The sequence below is a fragment of the Muscardinus avellanarius genome (assembly GCF_963383645.1).
Source record: "Muscardinus avellanarius genome assembly, chromosome: 5".
Classification (NCBI taxonomy): Eukaryota; Metazoa; Chordata; class Mammalia; order Rodentia; family Gliridae; genus Muscardinus; species Muscardinus avellanarius.
Genome location: NC_137790.1, coordinates 75,275,798 through 75,290,311, shown reverse-complemented (window position 1 = coordinate 75,290,311; position 14,514 = coordinate 75,275,798). Strand labels below are relative to the sequence as shown.

General features: G+C 39.8%; 1 protein-coding gene and 1 long non-coding RNA gene across 2 annotated transcripts in view; one reads left to right on the top strand and one right to left on the bottom strand.

Annotated features, from left to right (window-relative positions):
• Positions 1-14,514, bottom strand: part of LOC308263049 — a 448,643-nt gene that overhangs the window by 237,525 nt on the left and 196,604 nt on the right. The gene's annotated exons all lie outside the window — the stretch shown is intronic.
• OSBPL11 (oxysterol binding protein like 11) overlaps positions 1-14,514 on the top strand; it is a gene marked incomplete at both ends in the record, with an annotated part of 87,565 nt that overhangs the window by 16,420 nt on the left and 56,631 nt on the right. The gene's annotated exons all lie outside the window — the stretch shown is intronic.

The window sequence follows — 14,514 nt, the reverse complement described above, 5'->3', positions numbered from 1 at the left end:
ACCCTATTTTTTTTTTTTTTTTTTTACTTGAAAGAGTCTCACTAAGTTGCAGAGGGCCTGCCTCACTAAGTTGTTGAGGCTGGCTGTGAACCTGTGATCCTTTGAGTCTCAGCCTATGAAGTTTTAACTATTTTCAAGTGTGCAGTTCAGTGGCATTAGAACATTCACATTGTTCTACAACTACCACCACTCTTCCATCTCCAGAGTTTTTCATCATCTGAGTGAAACTCTCCATCCATTAAACAATAACTTTCCCTACTCCGCCTTCCTCTAGTATTCAACTTTCTGTCTTATGAATTTGAATAGTCTAAGAACATTATATAAGCAGAATCATACAATAGATATCATTTTGTGTTTGACTCATTTTACTTAAATTTTGTTTTTTGTACTGGGGATTGAAGCCAGGGCATTCTACCTCCGAGTTACACCTCCAGCCCTCTTTTTCATTCTTTATTTTGAAACAGGGTCTCACTGAATTGTGAAGTGCCTTACTAAGTAGCTGATGCTGGTGGGGATCCTGTGATGCTTCTGTCTCAGCCACCCAGGTATTAATCCCAAGGGATTAAGCCTCCAAGTATTAATCCCAAGGGATTAAGCCGCCCACGTATTAATCCCAAGGGATTACAAGTGTACGCCATCACACCCTGGCTTACTTAATGTTTTTGTGGTTAGTCCTTGTGTTCACCAGCTTTCTGTTACCAGCCACTCGTTCAGCCAGAGTCTGGCTGTTGCCCTTGTCCCTTCTCATCACCCTTGCTCTGTTTTTCACTTTTTGTCTCATCAGTTAGCATGTCCAGTTATTTCACCCTCCATAGTCAGTACTGCATCTTGTGCTTTATTTAAGTAAATACCATTTTTATTTGCATGACAGCTAAAAACAATCTTCTTGTGCCCCTTTTCAAGTAGTAAGGATCCTTGTTACTGTCTTTTTCCTTCAAGATGTATTTCTCTTAGATTTGATTTTGGATTTCAGATGGAGAGCTATTGCCTTTTTAATATTCCCATATTTTTCAGAAGGATGTGCTTTTTTTTTTTTTGCTACTGGGGATGGAACTCAGGGTATTCTACCTTCAAATTATCCCCCCGGCCCTATTCATTCTTTCTTTCTGTCTTTCTGTCTTTTGTGGTACTGGGGTTCCTGGAAGCCCTTCTACCTCCGGGCTATACTCCCAGACCTATTTTATATTTTTTTTTATTTAGAAACAGGGTCTCTTAAGCCAGCAAGGTTGGCTTTGAACCTGCGCGATCCTCCTGTCTCTGCTTCCCAAGCGCGGGGATTACAAGCGTGCGCCACCACGCCCGGCTTATTCTTTATTTTTGAAACAGGGTTTCACTGAGTTGCACAGGGCCTCACTAAGTAGCTGAGGTTGTCTGCGAACCGTGCTCCTCCTGTTTCAGCCTCCCAAATTCTGGGATTATAAGTGTGTGCCACCGTTACCAGCTAGTAGTTATTTAATGAAATCATTTTTAGCTTTTAAAAAAGTAGCTTATTTTTTTAAAATTTTTTCTGGTACTGGGGATGGAATCCAGGGGCATTCTACGTCTGAGCTATACCAATGGTCCTACTTTTTATTCCTTTTTATTTTATTTTATTTTATTTTGGTGCATTATATTCATACATCATATGTATGGGGTAAGAAACTTGTGTGGACATACATGTACACATCACCCATTTAGCTCCTACCCAGTTCACACCCTATTCCCTCCCCATCCATCCCTCCTTCCCATGCTTGGCTTAGTGGTTGACTTTGATATGTTTAAGTACATTGTGTGTTTTAGAGAATTTCCTTCTATCCCCCTCCTATCCCCTCATTTAGGTTGTCTTATTTGCTTCTCTGTAGGATTTCCTTTTTCATCTAGAGTTCCTCCTATGACCCATTTCTCCTTAGCTTTCACATATTAGGGAAAGCATCTGATTTATTATTTTTTGTGACTGACTAATCTCGTTTGGCATAATGTCCTCCAGTTCCATCCATTTCCCTGAAAATGATGTAATTGAGTTTTTTTTTAATGGCTGAGTAAAATTCCATTGTGTATATATCCCACAGTTTTGTAATCCATTCATCTGTTGATGGACATCTTGGCTGGTTCCAGAGTTTGGCTATGGTGAATTGTGCAGCTATGAACATAGATACACATGCATTAGTTTGGTAGTTTGGTTTCTGTTCTTTTGGGTAGATACCCAGGAGTGGTATTGCTGGATCAAATGGTAGATGTGTTCCCATTCTTCTGAGGATTCTCCATACTGTTTTCCAAAGTGGTTGCACTAATTTGCAATCCCACCAACAATGTCTTAGAGTTCCCACTTTTCCACATCCTCACTAGCATTTGTTGTTGTTTGTGTTTTGAATGATTGCCATTCTAGTTGGAGTTAGGTGAAATCTCAGAGTCGTTTTGATTTGCATCTCTCTGATTGCCAATTATGTTGAGCATTTTTTCATGTATTTATTGGCCTTTCGAATTTCTTCTTTCGTGAAGTGTCTATTTAGTTTGCTTGCCCATTTTGTTATTGGATGATTTGTTTTTTTAGTGTTGAGTTTCTTGAGTTCTCTGTATATTCTAGATACTAGTCCTCTATTGGAGGGGAAGGTGGCAAAAATCTTCTCCCATTCTGTTGGCTCTCGGTTGAGGATCTTGACAGTTTCCTTTGCTGAACAGAAGCTCTTCAGTTTCATGCAATTCCACGTATTGATTCGCCTTTTAATTTGTTGTGCCTTTGGGGTCTTGTTGAGAAAGCGTTTATCTGTGCCTATGTGTTGCAGTGTTGGACCTATGCCCTTTTCAAGGAGCTTCAAGGTCTTTGGTTTGATTTCCAAGTCTTTGGTCCATCTTGAATTGACTCTTATGCAGGGTAAGAAAGTGGGATTAAGCCGGGTGTGGTGGCGCATGCTTGTAATCCCCGCGCTTGGGAGGCAGAGACAGGAGGATCGCGCAGGTTCGAAGCCAGCCGCGCGCGCTGGCTTAGGAGACCCTGTTTCCAAATAAAAATGTTAAAAAAAAATATGTCTGGGAGTGTAGCCCGGAGGTAGAAGGGCTTCCAGGAACCCCAGTACCACCAAAAAAAAAAAAAAAAAAAAAAGAAAGTGGGATTAATTTCTAATTTTCTGCATATGGTTAACCAGTTTTGAACAGGCTTTTTTCCAGTGTATGTTTTTGGCCCCTTTGTCAAAAATCAATTGGCTGTAAGTGTGTGGACTTGTTTCTGGGTCTTCTATTCTGCTCCATTGGTCTATGTATCTCTTTTTGTGCCAGTACCATGCTGGTTTTTTTTTTTTTTTTTTAACAATGGCTTTGTAGTATAATTTAAAGTCAGATATTGTGATTCCTCCTGCATGGTTTTGGTTGCTGAGAACTATTTTGGCTAATCTGGGTTTTTTGTTGTTCCAAATGAATTTAAGGACTGATTTTTCTATGTCTGTGAGGAATAATCTCACAAGTTTAATGTGAATTGAGTTGAATCTGTAGATCACTTTTGGAAGGATGGCTATTTTAATGATATTTATTCTGCCAATCCATGAACATGGAAGATCTTTCCATCTTCTAAGATCTTCGATTTCTTTTTTCAATGTTTTATAATTTTCTTTGTAGAGATCTTTTACCTCCTTGGTTAAGTTTATTCCTAAGTATTTTATTTTTTTTGTGGGACATTCTGAGTGGAAGTGTTTTCTGAAATTCTTTTTCAGTGGATTTATGGTTGGTGTACAGGAAAGCTTCTGATTTTTTAAGATTGTTTTTTGTATCCAGATACTTTTCTGAATTTGTTGATCAGTTCTATAAGCCTTTTGGTTGAGTTTGTTGGGTTTTCTAAATATAGTATCATGTCATCTGGAAACAGTGAAAGTTTGAGTTCTTTTCCTATTTGTACTCCTTTGATTTCCTTTTCTTGCTTTATAGCTCTGGCTAGAGTCTCAGGTACTATATTGAAGAGAAGTGGTGATAATGGACATCCTTGTCTTGTTCCTGGTTTTAGGGGGAATTCTTGAAGATTTTCCCCATTTAATATGATGTTGGTGGTGGGCTTATTGTAGATTGTCTTAATAATGTTGAGATATGTTCCTTCTATTCCAATTCTCTGCAGTGTTTTTTATCATAAATGGATGTTGGATTTTATCAAATGCTTTTCAGCGTCTATTGAAATGATCATGTGATTTTTGTCTTTGATTCTGTTTATATGATAAATTACATGGATTGTTTTTCGTATATTGAACCAGCCTTGTATCCCTGGGATGAACCTTACCTGGTCATGGTAAATGATTTTCTTTATGTGGTTTTGAATGCGTGTTGCTAGTATTTTGTTTAGTATTTTTGCATCCAAATTCATCAAAGATATATGCCTGCTGGACATGGTGATGCATGCATGTAATCCCCACGCTTGGGAGGCGTGCTGGCTTAAGAGACCCTCTTTCCAAAATTGGTCTGGGAGTGTAGCCTGGAGGTAGAAGGGCTTCCAGAAACCCCAGTACCACCACCAAAAAAAAAAAAAAAAAAAAAAAAGATATAGGCTTGTAGTTTTCCTCCCTTGAACTATCTTTATTCAGTTTTGGTATTAGTGTGATGTTGGCTTCATAGAATGTATTTGGGAGAGTCCCATTTTTTTCTATTTCACAAAATTGTTTGAGGAGTATTGAGGTTAGCTCTTCTATAAAGGTTTTATAGAATTCACCTGGAAAATCATCTGTTCCTGGGCTTTTCTTTGATGGAAAGCTTTTTATTGCTTTTTCGATCTCTTTAATTGCTATTGGTTTAAATTTTCTATATCTTCTTGACTCAGTTTAGGAAGGCTGTATTTATCTAGAAAGTTGTCAATTTCCTCCAGATTTTCTATTTTGTTGGAGTATAGTTTTTCAAAGTTGTTTCTGATAATCCTCTGGATTTCTACACTGTCAGTAGTAATATCTCCTTTTTCATCTCTTATCTTTATAAATTGGGTTGATTCTCTCTTTTTTTAGTTAGATTGGGTAGTGGTTTATCTATCTTGTTAAGTTTTTCAGGAAACCAGCTTTTGGTTTTGTTGACTTTCTGTATTGTTTTTTTGTTCTCTACTTCGTTAATTTCTGCTCTGATTTTAATAATTTCCTGTCTTATACTGGCTTTGGGGTTAGATTGTTCCTGTTTTTTAAGGGCTTTGAAGTATGTCGTTAGCTTATTTATTTGAAGTTTTTCTGTTTTTCGTATGTTTGCCAGAGATTTTGATATGTTGTATCTTTATTTTCGTTTGTTTCTAGAAATTTCTTGATTTCTTACATTTTATATTACCCATTTTTCATTCAAAAGTGTGGAGTTCAGTCTCCACATGTTTATTTTGTTTCTCTGGGTCTTCTTATAGTTGATTTCTAGTTTTATTTCATTATGGTCTGAAACGACATGGGTAGTATGTAACATTTTTTGAATTTGCTAGTGCTCATGTTGTGTCCCAGGATGTGATTGATTTTGGAAAAGGTTCCATGAGCAGCTGAGAAAAATGTAAACTCTGCTGTAGTTGGGTGAAATATTCTATATGTGTCTAACATGTTCATTTGATTAATGGTGTTTTTTAGTTCTGAGGCATCTTTACTGACCTTTTGTCTGGAAGATCTGTCTAATGTTGTGAGAGGTGTGTTGAAGTCTCCCAGTATTATTGTATTGGGATTTATGTGTAACTTCATGTAAAAAAGAGTTTGTTTTATGGAAGTAGCTACACCTATGTTTGGGGCATAGATATTGATTATTGTTATTTTCTCTTGTTGGATTATTCCTTTTACTAGTAAAATATGACCTTCTTTGTCTCTTCTGATAAGTTTGGGTTTGAAGTCTAACTTGTCTGATATTATAGTTGCTACTCCTGCTTGCCTTCCAGTTCAGTTAACATGAATTACCTTGCTCCAGCCCTTTACCTTGAGTTTGTTCCTATCTTTACTTGTAAGGTCTGTTTCTTGCGAGCAGCAGATAGATGGGTCCTGTTTTTTTAATCCATTTTGCCAATTTATGTCTTTTTACTTGGGAATTGAGGCTACTTACATTCAGTGTGATTATTAAGAGATAATTTTTAATTCCTAACATGTTAAGATTTATTTCTGTTTGAAATACTGCTTTTTCTTTGCTTAGTTGTCTGCTGGATGGAAAATCTTGTTTCTCTGATTCTGGTGTGTATTACCTATTTGTTCTTTGTAGTATTTTCTTTGAGTATTTTCTCTAGTGCTGGTTATGAAGACATAAATTCCTTCAGTTTCTGTTTGTCATGGAAGCTTCTTATTTCCCCATCTAATTTGATAGTTTTGCTGGGTAGGAAATTTTTGGCTGGAAGTTGTTTTCTTTCAGAGTATGGAATATATTACTCCAAGTCCTTCTGGCTTTCATGACTTGGTTTGGGAAGTCTGGAGTGATTCTAATTGTTTTGCTTCTGAATGTCACTTGGCCTTTTGTTTTTGTTGCCTTTAAGATTGTCTCCTTAGCTTCTACATTGGTTATTTTGACAATTATGTGGCGTAGGGAACCTCTTCTCTGATCTTGTCTAAAGGGAGTTCTATAAGTTTCCTAGATCTGTGTATCGACCTCTTGCTCTTATGTTTGGAAAATTTTCTATTACTTCTTTTTTTTTTTTTGCGGGTCTGGGGGTGGAACCCAGGGGCATTTGATCTCCGAGCTACACCCCCTGCCCTATTTTTTATTCTTTATTTTGAAACCGGGTCTCACTGAGTTGCAGAGGGCCTCACTAAGTAGCTGAGGCTGTCCGCGAACCGCGATCCTCCAGGTCTCAGCCTCCCGAATGCTGGGATTACAAGCGTGCGCCACCACGCCCGGCTTCTATTACTTCTTTGAACAGATTATTGATCCCTTTTGTTTCACCTTCTTTTCCCTCCTCTATTCCGATTATTTTTTGGTTAGGTTTCTTAAAATGGGCCCATATTTCTTCAGTGTCAAATTCCTGCTGTTGGATTTTTTTTTCTAAGTTATCAATTATGCGTTCGTGTTTGGAGTGGTCATCTTCTAGGAGCGAGATTTTATTCTCCATGTGGTTTAATCAATTGTTTATAATTTGAATTGATGCCTTTACTTCAATAATTGCATTCTTTATTTCATTTAGACTCTCTCTTAATTCTTTTCGAAGTTACATTCCTGATTTGATCTTCCAGAGATATCTGAATTTCTTTGTTACCAGATTCTGATATTGTGGGATTGTGGGAGTTCATTGCTCCATTGTTGTTTCTCTTTCCCATGATTTCAGAGGTTTGTACCTTCTCTGGGTTCTTCCCCGGGTCACCATGACTTCACTGAGGGTGTTCTGGATCTTAAGTTTGTGGTAATCTCAGCCGCCACTACTTTTTTACTGGGTTGTATTGTAAAGTCTCCAACCCAGGAAGTTAATCAAGGCTGCGCGAGACCGTGGGGGTGCCGGGCTGGGCGTTTTCCCACGGGGAGCTGAGACTAGGGTGTGGTATCTCTGTCATCGCTACTCCTTCACTGGGTTGGACTGCAAAGTCTCAGACCCAAGGAGATTATCAAAGCTGTGCAAGTCCCTGGGGGTGCAGTGCTGGGATTTCTCCTTTAGGGGCTGCAATTTCACTTATGGTTGTTGTGCACGCCAATCTGGAGCTGTTGCGGGTGTGGTGAATTGCTGCTGCTGCTGCTGCTGGCAATATGGCGCCTTTGCTACACTCTTGGTCGTGAGGCTGGCGTATTTCTTTACTGGTTTTAAGCTCCGTGATGAGCTTGGCCACTGGGAGCTTTAGACGTTCTTTGTGCTGAAAGAACTGCTGAATTACAATGGATTGATCTGCAGTTGCTCATTTCAGCTCCTTGTTTACCTTTCTTCTCTGGAGCCTGGTGCTGTGAGGCAAGATGTCGCTGGCGTGGTGTCACTGCCACAAGGTGGGCTGGTTTCTTTTCTGGTCTGGTTGTTCTTCTAGTCTTCTTTTTTCTGTCCCTTGTATTTACAGTTTTTATTTCTCTACTGATAGTGTTTTCTGGCTATGAAAAGCACTGATTTTGTGGCAATAGAGATCGAGTGTTAGCAGGACTCTTAAATGCTGCTTTTCTCAGTCGCCATCTTTCCAGAAGTCTGCCGTCTTTTTATTTTTTTGAAACTGGGTTTCACTGAGTTGCGAAGGGCCTAATTAGCTGAGGCTGTCTGCGAAACATGATTCTCTGGTCTCCACCTCTTGAATGCTTGGATTACAAGCATGCACCACCATGCCTGGTCAGCTTAATTTTAAAACTTATATATATATTTAAGTTTGATAAAGGCTAAGAAATAAATGTGTTATAGTAATGGAGATTTAGGGATTTTTTTATGGTATTGTGGGTAGAACCCAGGGGCTTTCTACCTCTGGGCTATACTCCCAGACCTATTTTATATTTTATTTGGAAACAGGGTCTCACTAAGTTGCTGAGAACCTCTCTAAGTGACTGAGGCTGGCTTCGAACCGTGGCGATCCTCCTGTCTCAGCCTCCCAAGTGTGGGGATTACAAGTGTGCACCACCACGCCCGGCTGAGATTTAGGAATTTAAATAATCATAATTTAGATATTTAGAAAGAGCTAGGCACAGTGGTGTTTGCCCATCACTCTAGCAACTCAGAGGCTGAGGCAGGAGGAGCTCAAGCTTGAGGCCAGCCAGGGCAGCTGTTAGGGCTTTGGTGTGGAGGGTCAGCGAGGTGGGCATGGCTGGAGTAGGTGGGGTTGGGTGAGGCCTTGGGCTGTCTCTTCCCTTTGCCACCTCTATGCTGCCAGGACTGAGAGTGACTTTTCTCCCTCACATGTGTTACTGCTCTGGTTTCCACCTTAGAACCGACCAGGCATGAACTGAACCTATGAAATGGTGAGTCAAATAAGCTAAAAAATATACACACATTTTTAGGAGACAAATGTCAAACTAATCATAATATAATAACGCTACTTGACATTTTTTTTTTAATCTGTTACTGGGTGTTGAACCCAGGGGCAGTCTGCCTCTGAACTACAGTCCCCAACCCTTTTTATTATGTGGTTTGAAACGGGTTTGCTCAATTGCTGAAGGCCTCACTGAGTTGCTGAGGCTGGTCTTGAACCTGTGATCCTTTTGTTTCAGCATTGGATTACAGGCATGGGTCACTATGCCCGGCTAACTCTGTCTGTCTGTCTGTCTGTCTGTCTGTCTGTCTGTCTGTCTGTCTGTCTATATTTGTGGTACTGGGGGTGGAACCCAGGGGCTTTCTACCTCAGGCTAACATACACACTGCAGCCCTATTTTATACTTTATTTGGATACAGGGCCTCACTAAATATCTGAGACTGGCTTTTAACCAGTGTGATCCTCCTGCCTCAGCCTCCCAAGCGCTGGGATTACAAACATGTGCCACCAAGCCTGGCTTCTGGTGAACTATTTTTATAGACTATCAGTTTCCAGGGCTCATCTCAAGTAAATTAAGCTGGGGGTGGTGGCATGAGAGGCTGAGACAGAAGAATCTCAGGTTCATGGCCAGCCTTCATTACTTAGTGAGGCTCTTCGCAATTTAGTAAGACCCTCTTTCAAAATAGAGTGAAAAATAGTGCTGGAGTGTAGCTCTCCTTAGTATCCCCCACCAAAGAAAAATCAGAATTATATTCATGTGTTAAGCAGCGGAATTGCTGAAGGACTGAAGAAGAAATTAACTTTTTCATAGCTCATTTTTCAGTGCCTTAGCTTTTGGACCATCACTTCTACTTCATAGAAGACACAAAATAGCATGATAGAATCACATGTGTGGTGTGTTCCACTTTTTTCTTTTCTTTTTTCTTTTTACTTTGGGGATTAAACCTAGGGGTGTTCCCCGGGCATGGTGGTATGCGCTTATAATCCCAGTACTTGGGTGGCAGAGACCGGAGAATCTCACAGGTTCGAAACCAGCCTCAGCCACTTAGTGAAGCTCTCAGCAACTTAGTGAGACCCTGTTTCCGAATAAAGTATAAAATAGGTCTAGGAGTATAGCCCCAGAGGTAGAAAAACCCCTGGGTTCCACCTCCAGTACCACACACACACACACACACACACACAAAAAAAAAAAAAAAAAAAAAAAAAAAAAAAAAAAAACCCTAGGGGTATTCTACCTGGAATCCATCTGTTTCAGCCTTCCAAGTACTTGGATTACAAGTGTGTGTCACTATGCCTGGCTTTGTTCCCACTTTAACAACTAGATTTTGTTAATATTATCAGGGACATTAAAATTGTAAGAAGTTACTTATTTTAAATCAGAGTTAAGCATGAGAGTTGCATAACTCAATCATACATTGACTATCTCTTGTTGGAAATGCTTGGAACCAGAAGAGTTTCAGGTTATGGAGTTTCTTGGATTTTGTAATATTTGTGTAGACTTTACTGGTTGAGTATCCCTAATCCCCAAATCTGAAATCCTTGAATGCTAACCTATATTCAGGAGCTAGAGTGAGCAAAAGATGTGTAGTCACATAATCTGTTCATGCTGGCCACCAGATGGCTCAGTCCTTGAAGGTCCGGTATTGTATTAAATGGGGCTGATTCTTGGGACACAAGGAAAAGGGGAAGGATGAGGGAGCGACTGTGTGACTAGCTGTTTTAAAGATAGCATATTTGCCGGGCATGGTGGCGCACGCTTGTAATCTTCACGCTTGAGAGACTGAGACAGGAGGATCGCCTGGGTTCTAAGCCAGCCTCAGCTACTTACTGAGGCTCTCAGCAACTTAGTGAGACCCTGTTTCCAAATAAAGTATAAAATAGGTCTGGGAGTATAGTCCAGAGGTAGAAAGCCTCTGGGTTCCACCCCCAGTACCACCAAAAAAAATAAAAATAAAAATAAAAATAAAAATAAAAAAATAAATAAAGATAGCATATTCTTAAGTTGATTTGTTGTACCCAAGACAGCTATTTTCTATAGTAAAAACAGGCAAGTGGCTTATAGCTTTTTTGAATTTCTGGTTCTTTTGAGATTGATATTATGAGGTAAACTTTGTCAATGAATGCCCTTCTTATAGTTTTGGTGAGAAATTTAACTTTTTAGATATGTACCTCAATAAAATATCCATAATATTTGAAAAATATTTGAAAATCCATAATATTTGTTTGTATTATGATATACAAACATACATTTTGGATTGTTGTAGTGGATGCTGTTGCTGAAATGTATACTTTTAAAAATTCATTGTCAGCTCTGGTGGAGGCGCACGCTTTTAATCCCACGCTTTTGGGAGGCTGAGACAGGAGGATTGTACAGGTTCAAAGCCAGCCTCAGCTACTTAATGAGGCTCTTAGCAACTTAGTGAGACCCTGTTTCCAAATAAAATATAAAATAGGTCTGGGAATATACCCCAGAGGTAGAAAGCCCTGGGTTCTACCCCCAGTACCACCAAAACAAACAACAACAAAGAAAACTTTCGTTGTTAGCTACTAAGTGACTGATATAATTAACTTAGAAATGAGTAACTTACCATTAGTAAGATGAGAGCTTTGTCAGAATAAAGGTAAAGTAGCTGTTGCATTTTCTTTGATTGCTTTGAAATAAAATTTTCCCTTTTGGTAGAGATGGTATATGTAAGGTTTTAGGAAATCTCTCCCCACAGTCTGCATGCATTTGGAGAGTACAGTCAGAGGGATTGGACTGTGGCTGAGTTGCAGTGCTTTCACTACACACCAATAGCTGTGAGTTGACACTTACCTAGAAACGAAGGCTTTGTGTAGAGAACCTCCATGAAGGAGTAATTTCCCAATTGGTGGATTATGAAGTATCTTGGTACTTTGAGGAAATATTTAACTTGTGTACTACCTCAGCTTTTTTCATGGATTGATGGGGAGTATAAATAAATACCTGGAAAATGGAGTTATGGGGCAGACAGATTGGATTCAGAGTAAGCTTTATGAAGCAGAGCAGTTAAGGAAAATGAACTGTGTGTTAAGTGTCTAAAACAGAGGAGGAACTCTTTGAGAAATTATTTTGGGGCAGAGTCCATGGGCAACGAGATTCCTTGTGGCCCCAAAGAGCTATTTAAGCCTTAAGCTTGGGAAGGATGTGGGAGTCATACAAGCAAATGTTTCTCTCTTTTGCCAAGTACCAAAGGAACTGAACGAATAGCTTGGTTGTGACCTGGGGCTGGAATGTAGAAACTCAAGAAAAAAACCAGGGTGCTGTGTTGTTAGAGAAGAGTACTTTCTTCTTATCGTAGGGTTTAGGAAATACTGAAATGAGAATTCAGCTGGTAGTGTGTGTGTGTGTGTGTGTGTGTGTGTGTGTGTGTGTGTGTGCGCGCGCGTGTGTGTGTGTGTGTGTGCGCGCGCCCGCTGCCCTGGAACCTGTGATGTCTCACCCTACTGGGATTACAGTTGCGCACCACCATGCTTAGCTTTTTTTTTTTTTTTTTTGAAGCAGGGTCTTGTTTGTGAAGCTACTGAGAGCTGGCCTCTAACCTGTGATCCTCTTGTCTTAGGTTTCCAAGTACAGAGATCACAGACACACACCATGCCTAGCTGGTTTTGCCAGTTATAACATGACGAAATAGATAATGTTTTAGTATCAGAACTTGAGCTGGCATTTTGGAAATTTATATTCCTAAGGTTAATGGCCTGATGAAACTAAAAGTGCTTAGGTAGTTGGGTGTGGTGGCGCACGCTTGTAATCCCCGCGCTTGGGAGGCAGAGACAGGAGGATCACGCAGGTTTGAAGCCAGCCGCGCGCACTGGCTTAGGAGACCCTGTTTCCAAATAAAAATGTAAAAATAGGTCTGGGAGTGTAGCCCGGAGGTAGAAGGGCTTCCAGGAACCCCCCCCCGCAAAAAAAAAAGTGCTTAGGTATTTTCACTTAATATCAATACAGCCTTGCTTGATCAATGTGGAATGGAGGAAAAGTACAGGGGAAAAAATGACATGTATTTAGTCATGGCTTAGTTTTTTATTTTCAGATTTTATCTTCATTTTCAAATGCCCTAAAGAAATAAGGTCTAGATAGGCATCAAACATTGAGTTTTCCTGAGGCACCCATACTTGCTCACCAATAACAGCTACTAGAATTTTTCATTGAATTTGTCATTTTGCTTGCCCAAGATAGGTGTCTTTATTTTTAGCTATTTTCATTTCTTGTTGATTTTAATCTAAATCTTGTTTGAACATTGTTGATATATCAGCTCTCCCTTGCTTTTGCCTTCAACATCTATGTTTAATTTAATTAAATTAATTTTGTTTGCGGGTCTGGGCATGGAACCCAGAGGCATTTGACCTCCGAGTTACACCCTCTGCCCAATTTTTTTAGTCTTTATTTTGAAACAAGGTCTCACTAAGTTGCAGAGGGCCTCACTAAGTAGCTGAGGCTGTCCATGAACCGTGATCCTCCAGTCTCAGCCTCCCAAATGCTGGGATTACAAGTGTGCGCCACCACGCCTGGCTTGACATCTGTTTTAAATATTGCCAATTGCCTGATACTTTCAATTTCCTGGATTTGTTCTGTGATTTTAAGGGTAGTAGAGAAAATGCTTGTTTCATTTTCATTGCTTTTTTTTTTTTTTTTTTTTTTTTTCACGGTACCAGGGATGGAACCCAGGGGCATTTGACCTCCGAGCTATACCCTCAGCCCTATTTTTTTAGTCTTTTTTTATTTTTGAAACAGGGTCTCAAATGAATTGCGAAGAGTCTCGCTAAGTAGCTGAGGCTGTCCGTGAACTGCGATCCTATGGTCTCTGCTTCCTGAATGCTGGGATTACAAGTGTGAACCACCATGCCCGGCTTCATTGCTTTTTATAGCATAAAATTAAAAGATCAGAGTAGAATAGGCAAGTGTAAAAAGAATTTTTAATATAAATTACAAAATAAAAGATGAAACCTACATATTAAAAAGATACAGCATGCTTGGTATGGTGGCACATGCCTGTAAAACCAGTACTTGGGAGGCTGAGACAGGAAGATTACAGATTCAAGAATAGTCTCAGAAAGTAGTGAGACTCTTCAGTAACCTAGCAAGACCCTGTTTAAAAAAAAAAAAAAATGAGCCAGGCGTTGGTGGTGCACGCTTGTAACCCCAGAGCTTGGGAGGCTGAGACAGGAGGATTATGCAAGTTCGAAGCCAGCCTCAGCTACTTAGTGAGGCTCTCAGCAATTTAGTGAGACCCCGTTTCCAAATAAAATATAAAATAGATCTGGGAGTATTGCCAGAAGGTAGAAAAGCCCCTGGCTTCCATCCCCAGTACCAAAAAAAAAAAAAAAAAAAAAAAAAAAAAAAAAAAAAGTAAAAGAAAGAAATTGGGCTGGGAAAGGGTGTAGCGTGGAGGTAGAATGTTCCTGGGTTCATTCCCTAGTAACACCATCACACATACACACAAAAAAAACACGTTTAGCCTCACTACCCCCCCCCCCCCATACTGGGAATAGAACCCAAGGGTATTCTACCCCTGAGCTACACCTTCAGCCTTATTTTTTATTCTTTATTTTGAAACAGGGTCTCACTGAGTTGCAAAGGGCCTCACTAGCTGAGGCTGTTCTTGAACCATGATTCTCCGGTCTCAGCCTCCCAAGTGCTGGGATTACTTGTGTGTGCCACCATGCCTGGCTATATTTATGCTTCTTT